Raw genomic sequence first — 11,106 nt, forward strand, 5'->3', positions numbered from 1 at the left:
GAATAAAGAAGATTTCACAGAGTAAATCAAACACTGGATTAAACATTTTCTGCATAACAGACCACAAAATAGGCATTCATTTTACCAATGGATCCTTGGCATTAGGCGCCAATAGAAGTAAAGGTAAATCTTCCTTACCAAGGTAATTAAACTAAAGATGCCGTGGCCTGATTGCAAAGCTTCCTTCTGTTTTATCAAACTAACATTCAGTTAATTAGAATTGTCTAAATATATTTAAGCACGCGCATTGAAATGATTAAGTATGAACACTGTTTGCATTTCACCTTTTAGTAAATGAACTTGTTTTCTTTTGTTTTATCATCCTCAAAGTTTGAATGTAGTAAGTTTTCTGTGTGATTGAGCAAAATAAAAAGTTCAGTCAAACGCATAGAAATCTGCCATATGGAATGACTTCACATTAAATGGTATTTGATTTTTAATTTTTGATAACAAAAAATATAAAGAGATGTTTATGCTAAGTGAAATCAGTCAGAAAAACAAATACCATGTGATTGTCGTTATATGTAGAATCCAATGAATAAAATAAACGAACAAACAAAACAGAGACAAACTCATAGACACAGAGAACAGTTTGATGGATGGGAGGGTTGTTGGGGGAAATGGGGGAAAAGTGGGAAGGGATTATGAGGTACAGACCAGAAGTTGCCCAGTAGTCACAGGGATGTAAAGTACACCATAGGGACTATGGTCAATAATATTTTAATAACCATGTATGGTGTCAGGTGAGGACTAGATTTATTGGGGTTATCAATGTGCAAGTTATAGAAATACCTAATCACTGTGTTGTACAGTTAAAACCCATATTATGTGTATGTCAACTGTAATTGAAAAAAATTTAATTCTGTAAAAAAAATAAACTAGGTATTTAATTTCAAAGGCTGAACTATTTTCCCCAAATTTGCTGACCAAAATCTCACATCATAATTTTCAACAGGGCTATTCATAGTAGCACCTTAAATGTTTTAGAGTTTCTACTAGTAGTCTCTCCTTTGATTTGCGTTTTATTAGTATAAATTGTTTTTACTGTAGTGCATTTATATTTTATTTCAATGCAAAAGAATATTTATCAGGAAGTGATTGAATAACCTGAGAGTCACAGCTGTTTATAATCTGTAATCCTCAAGGATAATGGTTTGTTAAGTCTGTGTATGACTCCAATCATTAATAGAAGTAATCATTTCATGTTCGGAATAACTTTGAATATAATGAGGTCATTTGAGCTATATTTTATATTCTATATAAGTATACAATAAGGGTTTGGAGGTAAATAATGAAATGCCTACTAAAAACAGGAATTGTTTCTGTATTTATGAAGTAGCAATGTCTACCATTGCTACTGTGCCTTTCCGTGGAAGCTACGCCTCCTGTACCCCTACCAAAAGGCAGTGGTCATGTTTTAAAGGCCACGTGACTTCCAATGTCTGACCACAGTTGATTGGAGCACGAAAAATAAAGCTGACCCAAGACAATTCTAGCTGCACACCTAAAACTGATATATTGTTTGTCAACTATAATTAAAAATATTTTTAATGAGAAATCATGGTTTGCAAATAGTTGTACCTAGATTTGAGCCCCCTCCCTTTTTTTAAGGTGAGACCTTTTTTTTAAGATTTTATTCATTTTTTAGAGAGGGAAGGGAGGAAGAAAGAGAGAGAGAGAAGCATCAATGTGCGGTTGCTGGGTGCCATGGCCTGCAACCCAGGCATGTGCCCTGACTGGGAATCGAACCTGCGATGCTTTGGTTCACAGCCCGAGCTCAATCCACTGAGCTACACCAGCCAGGGCTGATTTGAGCCCTTTTAAAAAGATAATCCGGGCCAATCAGATTCCCTTTTCCGGAAATTCTATGCAAATGATATATGTAGAAGATTTACTAGAACAGAAGATGAGAGAAAGTATTGAAAATTGGCTTGATGTAAAGTGGGCTGTAGCAGCCTTTATGTGAGGCATTCACCTTGTATTTGACCATAACAAAGATAAGTAGCTGAAGTCAGCTGGTAAAAAAGAAAGGAGAGTAGAGTAGACCTTTAAAAAGAAGTTTAGCCCTGGCTGGTGTGGCTCAGTGGATCAGCGGCATAGGTAAACACATACTCGGAAGTTTCCATAACCCAATTAAAATTACAATTAAGCCACAGAACAACTATCATTGATTCAGAACTGCCTGACAGAGAGCTGAACAGAAGTCCTTGAAAGACATAAAAAGAAGCCACATGGAGACTGGTGGGGGGGAAGCAGAGAAAAAGAACAGGCTGGTCCCACATCCACATGTGCCAGTTAAAAATACAGAAGAATGCTAGCCCTGGCTGGTGTAGCTCAGTGGATTGAGCGTGGGCTGGGAACCAAAGTGTGCCAGGTTCGATTCCCAGCCAGGGTACATGCCTGGGTTGCAGGCCAGAACACCCAGCAACCGCACATTGATGTTTCTCTCTCTCTCTCTCCCTCCCTCTCTCTCTCTCTCTCTCTCTCTCCCTTCCCTCTCTAAAAATAAATAAATAAAATCTTAAAAAAAATACAGAAGAATGCCTCAGCTGTGGGAACCGCCCCTGAAGATCAACGGGTCCCAGCCGCACACCAGGCTCCCAAACCCAGGGTTCCAGTGCTGGGGAGAGAATTCCCCATAACCTCTGTCTGCAAAAACTGGCAGGGATTGTGGCTGAGTTCCAGAGGGGGATTCTGGAGTAAAGGGCCCTCACAGATTTATTCAGACTCAAGCAGGGCAGCAGCTTGAAAGGCACCAGGAACATACAAGGAGGAACTGAATGGTTTGGCATCAGGGTTTTTAAGCTGGGGGCAGCTTTCTGACAGCGGTGTGCAACATTGTGGTCCCTCTGGGCCACACTGGAAGAATTGTCTTGGGCTACACATTGAATACACAAACTGATGGGCCAAAAAAAAAAAAAGGTTTTAAGTACATTGATGATTTTCTGTTGGGCTGCATTCATAGCCATCCTGGGCAGCGCGCAGCCTGTGGGCCGTGGGTTGGACACCCCTCTGACAGAAGTGCTGGCAGAGGCCACTGGCCCTTTGTTGGGACCTTTCCCGCAGAGCCAGCAGGCATGTGCCACTTCTGAGTCCCTGTCAACCTGGCTCACACCGTTTGCCCAGCCCTTGTGATTCCCTGAAACCCCGCCGCACCCACCTTTCAGGCCCACTTGAGCTTAAGGGGAATATTTCTTCCCCCTTGGACCTTTAAATCTCACCCGCTCCTTTCTCAAGCAGCACTGTTGAAATTTGCCTCAGTTCTCCCAAATTCATGCAGCAGATATAAGTGGCACTGTCTCAAAAGTCGGATATGAAGCCTCAGAACCTTTAATTTACTATAATTCCAATTAGCTCATGAGTCCCATGTTCACAGCCGGCAGAAAACCTCAATCTGCCAAATCAGTGTAACTCCGTCACCTCTAGTTTTAAATGTGGTCAGTGCAGGAGCTCACTTCCTCCTGCTCTTTATCTTCAAAGCTGGTTTTATGAGCACTGTCTTTTTAAATTTTTTGAGTTTTTCAATTATAGTTGACATTCAATATTGTATTAGTTTCAGGTGTGCGGCATGGTGTTACATATTTATATAACTTACGGAGTGATTCCCCTGGTAAGTCTACCACGCACTTGACACCATACATTTTTATTAAAATATTATTGACTATATTCCCTGTGCTGGACTTTACCTCCGTGTGACTATTTTCAAGTGAAATAAGCCACACAGAGAAAGACAAATATCACATGATTTCACTTATAGGGGGAATGGAAAAAACAAAATAAACAAACAAACCAAATAGAAACAAAGTCATAGACACAGACAACAGACTGATGGTTGCCAGATGGGAGGCAGGTTGAGGGGTTGGGTGGAAACAGGGAGGGGATTAAGTACAAATTGGCAGTTGCACAGTAGTCATGGGCATCAGCACCGTCTTGATGTCTTCTTAGGCACTCTGGAGCACAAGCTGCTTTCCATGCACCCTGCTGGAGCATGCGTGGTGCCTGCAGGCTGCCCTGAGCTCCATCTTCCTGAGCACCTCCCACTGCCACTGCTAGGCTACTGCATGCAAAGTGCACATCCCTAGGAGACTCAGTGTTTAGGACACTACACCCTGGAAAGCTAGACACCGATGTCTGGTGGTCTGGGTTCCATCCTCCAAGAAAACCAAGACAAAATAAGACCCTACTTAATGGCTGATGATATCACTCCATATTCTTAGCTTTGCCTCCATAGAGAACTTTTAGGATTCCAGGAACATTTATAGGCTCTTATAAATCAAAATGTGCTGGCTTTTAAAGAATCACGTCCGCTATAAGTTTCAAAATCCAACCTACAACTCAATTGACATTTTTGTTCTAAGACAGGTCCATCCTGCAAGCAAGGGCAGGGCATGTAGAAAGCTATTTCTGTTGCCAGTTAGTGATAAAGGACCATGGATACAAGATACAATAGAGGCAGTGCGGGTGAAATATCTCAAAGTACTAGCTCACAATATTTCACGTACATACACACAGGAGCTCAACAAATCAAGGTCCCTAAACTTACCAGTACCTACACTCCCTAGAAAGCAGTGAAAAATTAGAAAAGATAATAATCATTGTTGTTACACAATAACATAATAATAATATTGAGACATAACTTGAGTTACAATAATATTTATTTACTGGAAAGAGGAAGAAAATGCACATATGGAAATGTGTACACTTCCATACTGAAACTCTCTGTTTTTGTCAACTTTTATGAACAAGGACATGAGAAGCATTACCATCCTGGCTGGTGTGGCTCAGTGGATTGAGCACCAGCCTGCAAACCAAAGGGTCACTGGTTCAATTCCCAGTCACGGCACATGCCAGGGTTGCAGGCCAGGTCCCCAGTGGGAGGCGCACAAGAGGGAACCACACAAGGATATTTCTCTCCTTCTCTTTCTCTGTCCCTTCCCCTCAGTCTAAAAATAAATAAATAAACTATTTAAAAAGTAAAAATAAAGGGCTGACCAAAAGCACATATATTAAAAAAAAGAAGAAGGAGGAGAAGAAGCATCACCATAAATTGTGTTGCCTGCTCTTTGCTTCTAGCCATAAGTTCCATGAGGGCAGGTGTGTTGTCTGATTTGTTCACCATTTTTATCCTTGGTGGTTAGAATAAGGTCTGTAATATAATAGTAGTAACATAACTCAATAAATACTTCTCGCACGAATAAATGCTGGAATTTAAATGGATCACTCATAACCTGGATTTTATTTTGTATGGCACTCACAGTATTGACAACAAGAACAATAAAATAGTTGTCAATATCTAAAATTGGAGCATTTCATGTAAAAATACAGATTTGGGGGCTTTCTTGAAAACTCAGGGGATGGGATCATACTGGATCCATATTCCCACAGGCAACTGAATTGAGTAGCATATATGCCACGGTCCCAACGGATCTGTTGTGTCAAACAGCTCACTTCCTTCATTTATATTATCTGCCTGATCTTTGTAGATATTTGAGTCTATGACCCTTTCTTAAAGTTATTAATTTGAGCCCTGGCTGGCGTAGCTCAGTGGATTGAGTGCGGGCTGTGAACCAAAGTGTCGCGGGTTCGATTCCCAGCCAGGGTACATGCCTGGGTTGCAGGCCATAACCCCAGCAACCGTACATGGATGTTTCTCTCTTTCTCCCTCCCTTCCCTCTCTAAAAATAGATAAATAAAATCTTAAAAAAAAGTTATTAATTCTCTTTGCACATGCATGGAAGTACACACACACACTAAATAACTTCATGTTGAGATATCTACTATTTGACAAAATGAAACAAATGACCTGTCCGGAAATATACATTTTATCCATTTTCTGACTTCCTGCTGTTAAAGATTTGAGTTACAAAGCTCATTTCACAAAAGTACAAATAAGCTTCCTATGTAAGGCTTTCAAAATTCACAAAGTTATTCTCCGTTATGTGCCAGTAGGTCTTTGTCACTGTTGGATTCGTTCCCACATTCCTTCACTTTCTGAAGTCTTCAACACAGAGAACAGAATTGTGCATCATCCCCCCACAATTTTCCTCTGAAGAGTTGCTTTCCCCTGCCCCCAGCTTCTTCCAGCTCCTAAATCTGTCAACTCATTAGTTCAGCCTGTTCTGTAGAAACATCTTACTCTGTTCTACATATTTCATTGAGTGCCCTTGAAGTTTTCTGGGCTCTTCCTTCAGAACATGATGTGCGTGGGGTAGAGGTGAGCTCACAGCTTACTACCCCTCACAGATGTCATGATGATGTACTTCTATCGGGAGATCAAATTCCAACGGCCTGAAATTGAAAGGATGTATTAACTTGCGTAACTGAATATCAAGGAGTATCAAGGAATATAGCCCCAACAGTGTATGGCTCCACTTCACTCCAGTGTTGCGTGTGACTTCTTTATCAGACTGCGGTGGCCCCCAGTGACTCTAGGCTCACCCTCTCTGGTGGCAAGATGGCCACAACAGCTTGATCCTCTCGATCCCCTTTGGCAATCATATTGCCAATAGAGAAGATCATTTGCTTTTCTTTCAGTCGATCTACTGAAAGTCTCCCTGGCTACAATGGGGCCGTGGGCCCATCCCTGAACCAATCATGGTGGAAATGTGAAGTTCTCAATGGCAAAGATCAAATGACATAAGTGGCTTCCCCTAGAGCTGAGATAAAGTCAGCTGGACCTTAAGCATATAAACAGAGTAGAAGGGGGTAGCTCACCCAGGGAAAATTTTGATCTATTTTGTCACAAAGCGAGTCACGAGTGATTCCTCTAGAGCCAAAGTAATAGATACCCACGACTGTTTCCTAATAGTGGGGCAACATAGTGTGTTATGTTTTCTATGTATTTTCACTGACATTTTAAACTTACATCCAGCCCTGGCTGGCGTAGCTCAGTGGATTGAGCGCGGGCTGGGAACCAAAGTGTCCCAGGTTCGATTCCCAGCCAGGGTACATGCCTGGGTTGCAGGCCAGAACCCCCAGCAACCGCACATTGAACCTCTCTCTCTCTCTCTCTCTCTCTCTCTCTCTCCCCCTCCCTCCCTTCCCTCTCTAAAAATAAATAAATAAAATCTTAAAAAAAACCCAAAAAACTTACATCCAACTCAATGTCTTTAAGACCATGATCATTTCTTCCCCGTCTCGAAATTCCAGGCTTTTACTAATTTATGTTATTGTATGTAGTTTGTGGTGATTTGAAATACAACATTTGTTTCTATTTGCCCTAGTGCTTAATATTCATACATCCTGTTAGCGTATATCCTGCACTTCTGGGACAGGCGTGGCAAGATAAAGGAAGAAGCTCCTGGGAAGTCCCTTTCTTTGCAAGAAGTTCCAAGATTTAGGCCTTAAATGCCATCTTTTTCCGTATATAATGCACACTTTTTTTGCCCACATTTTTGAGGGAAAAATAAGGGTGTGCATTATACATGTGTAATTCTTGAAATACCCTGTAATCTCTTCTTGTGTTTTGTAAATATTTGTTACACAAAATTTCTTGTACCATAATATGTCCAAAAAAGTGCTCAAATTCCTTTATAATACAGAAAATAACGATGTAAATGTTAATAAATAAAACATTGAGTTAAAAAATTTTAAATGAAAGATTTTTCCCTTAAAGTTTGGGTCAAAGACACGGGTGTCCATTATACACAGCAAAATATGGTAATATCACTGAGAAAATCATCATTCTTGATGTGTCTTCATTATCTTTTAATCTTTCCACAGCTGCCTTAGGGCTCACTTTGTCGGGTACATTTTGTTTTAGATTCTCTCAAAACTGAAATCCTACTTAAATCAGCTTTTTTAGAGGGTTTGTGAGAAAAGGCAGACAAAACCAACAACAACAAAATATACTAGTATGTTTGTCACTTAAGCTTTCCAGATAGTTGAGCCTAGAACAGAGATCTGTAGAGTCTAGGATAGAGGCATATTGGAAGGCTACTGGAGAAAGTTGCAAATGGCGTGGGAAGATTAACATTGTTTTCTGGTTACATTCCTTTCTGCTTCCTTCTCAGTTCACATCTGTATCAGAGTTTCAAGGGTTCTATTCGTGGTTTAGGGCAAGACACTAGTCCCTTAAGCAATGTACTAAGATTCATTTAAGGGGCAGAAGGAACTGAAATTGCATGTGAAAACTCCTAAGGGAAAGCTTGCAGCTGTTGAAAAATGCAGGTCCCTTGATTCTCAAAGTTGAGTGTCTGAATCACCTTGAGTCCTTAAAACACAGGTTCCTCCACTCCTTCCCAGAGCCCTTGATTGGATAGATAAGCCTGGGGTAGGGAACGAGAGTTTTCCTGGGAATTTGGTAGACAGTTGCCATGTAATACTGATGCTCCCGGCCTTGGGCTTTTGCTTTAGAGAACTACTGGATTATGGTTACAGATCCCATCTTTGATAGAAATAGGGCTTCTGGTAACATGCCAGACTTGGTCAGGATTGTTTTAGGAGGGGAGGATATTAAATCTGTGGTCTGAAGATCTCAATATCTAAAACTTGACAGGGCAGAGTAAGCAGGCATTTACATCTCGTGGGCAGTGGTACGCTAGAGCTGGCACATACAGGCTCCCAAGAGCTTCTTGGAGCATCTCTCTTCCCAGCTCCAAGTTCAAGGATGTCACGGTTGATAACCTGAAATCAGCCTTGGTGGGAGATTTATGCCACTTGTATTTAAAGATTTTATCTATTTTTAGACAGATGGGAAGGGAGGAAGAAAGAGGGAGAGAAACATCACCGGAGATCTGGCTAGCAGCCCCAGGCATGTGCTCTGACTGGGAATTGAACCCGAGACCCTTTGGTTCACAGGTCAGCGCTCAATCCACTGAGCCACACCAGCTAGGGCAAGTAATTTTTTTAAAAATTGCAATCAATTACAGACTGATAACTGGTAAAATGCAGTAAGAGTGACCACTAGAATAAATGAAAAGGAAAAAGACTTAAAATACACACTCTATCTTTTTAATTATTATACTTAACATACATAAAAGACTCTATTAAATCACTATGAAAAATTTTAAATGTCTTCTCTCAATTTCTGTACCTACCTGAGGGTGATAACGGTTCAGGGACAGGTACGGTCAAAGGACCTCACTTTGAGTAGCCTTAGAATATGATAATATGACTTGAGAGGAACTGCGAATTATGCAATTGAAAGATTAGTAGTGAGACCCTACTAATACAAAAGGGGTATTTTTATGTCTCACTCACCCACCAATCAACAAGTGTAGGCTCTTGCTTATTCCTAGACCCCTTTTGGAGCCTGGCAAGTTCTAGCAGTCTTGGGAGTGGGATGGAAAGATGTCTCAAGTATAGCATCACACCAGAGCATCCTTAAAATCCCACTCCCCACCTCTTCTCCATCACTGGCTACAGAAATTGCCCTATTAGACCCAATGTACATTAAAGATTTACTTCCTTAACATTTGTCACTGTATAAAAGAAGCCAGGAGAAATGACCAAACTAAGCCATGTTTCAAAAATAAACTTTCTTCTTGAAATTAACATGTATGTACTTTTGGGGGGAAAATGAAAAATTTTAAGCACCTTTTTTAAAAAAAGATTTTATTTATTTATTTTTAGAGAGGGAAGGGAGGGAGAGAGAGAGAGAGAAACATCCATGTGCGGTTGCTGATGGTCATGGCCTGCAACCCAGGCATGTACCCTGGCTGGGAATCAAACCTGGGACACTTTGGTTCGCAGTTAAGCACCTTTAAACCCTTTTTCTTCAACTCTGTTTTCTCCCAGATGGCACAATGGCACAAGTTGGCTTTGTTGTGAAGATTCACAGAAAGTGATATCAATAAACTCTGTCTAGAAATGAGGGAACATTTACCCAAGAAACAGCAAGTTCCCAGACAGTTTCTAAATTTGAGCACATTTGGTAATAGAGAGAGCCAGACAGACAATTATTACATATATACTAAATACTTTCAGTAAACATATTACATATGTAGTAAACATAAACAGATATACATAATTTCAGAGTTACAATATTGCACCATGCTCCAGGCCTTATAAACATAATTATTAGAGATTTTCTTCATTATTTAGTTTTACAAACAGTTTATGCCCTTTCCTGATAATGTACTTTCAGCAGTTATGGGAAAAAGAATTATGTTACCCCCGGCTGGTGTGGCTCAGTGGATTGAGTGCTGGCCTGCAAATCAAAGGGTCACTGGTTTGAATCCCAGTCAGGGCACATGCCTGGCTTGTGGGCCAGGTCCCCAGTAGGGGGCATGTGAGAGGCAACCACACACTGATGTTTTTCTTCCTCTCTTTCTCCCCTCCCTTCCCCTCTCTCTAAAAATAAGTTTTTTTTTAAAAAAAAGGAATCACACTAATTCGATGACATTACAATTCTTTCTTTTCTTTAAAAACGTGTAAGCTCCAAGAAAGTAAGGACTCTGTTTTTCTTGTTAATCGCTGTCTCCCCAGCACCTGTGACAGATCTTTACACAAGATAAGTGTTCCATAAGTGCTTGTTGAATACATAATGTCACAGGGTTTTAATGGCATAACTATAATTGTTTATGTTCAGAAGAAAAGGTCTTAAAAACAGGGTCTGTGGGTGGGTATGAAGGCCTGTAGAGTAACCTTATGCAAAGTGTGGCAGGGATTGATCCCACAATTGAGACATGTGCCGTGACCGGGAATCACAACCACAACCAAAATGTGGGCTATGGATTGATGCTCCCAACCAACTGAGCAACATGGACCAGGGCTGGTATACTTTTAAATACTAGTGGCTCCCTGGCTGGTGTGGCTCAGTGGACTGAGTGATGGCCTGTGAACCAAAGGGTCACGGGTTCGATTCCTAGTCCGGGAACATGCCTGGGTTGTGGGCCAGCTCCCCAGTGGAGGCAACCACACATTGATATTTCCCTCCCTCTCTTTCTCCTCCCCTTCTTATCTGTCTAAAAATAAATAAATAGTATCTTTAAAAAGCACCATAAATATATGAGTTCAAGAGGAGCTGCGGGATAAAAGGCACAATGACAGGAAAGTGTGAGCATATTTACGAAGGGCATAGTGGGACCTGCTCAAGCTTGGATCATGGACCAGATTGGCTCAGATAAAATCTCTGACCTTACAGCAGCCATTCAGGTCGAGCGC

The sequence above is a fragment of the Phyllostomus discolor genome, chromosome X (assembly GCF_004126475.2).
Source record: "Phyllostomus discolor isolate MPI-MPIP mPhyDis1 chromosome X, mPhyDis1.pri.v3, whole genome shotgun sequence".
Taxonomy (NCBI): Eukaryota; Metazoa; Chordata; class Mammalia; order Chiroptera; family Phyllostomidae; genus Phyllostomus; species Phyllostomus discolor.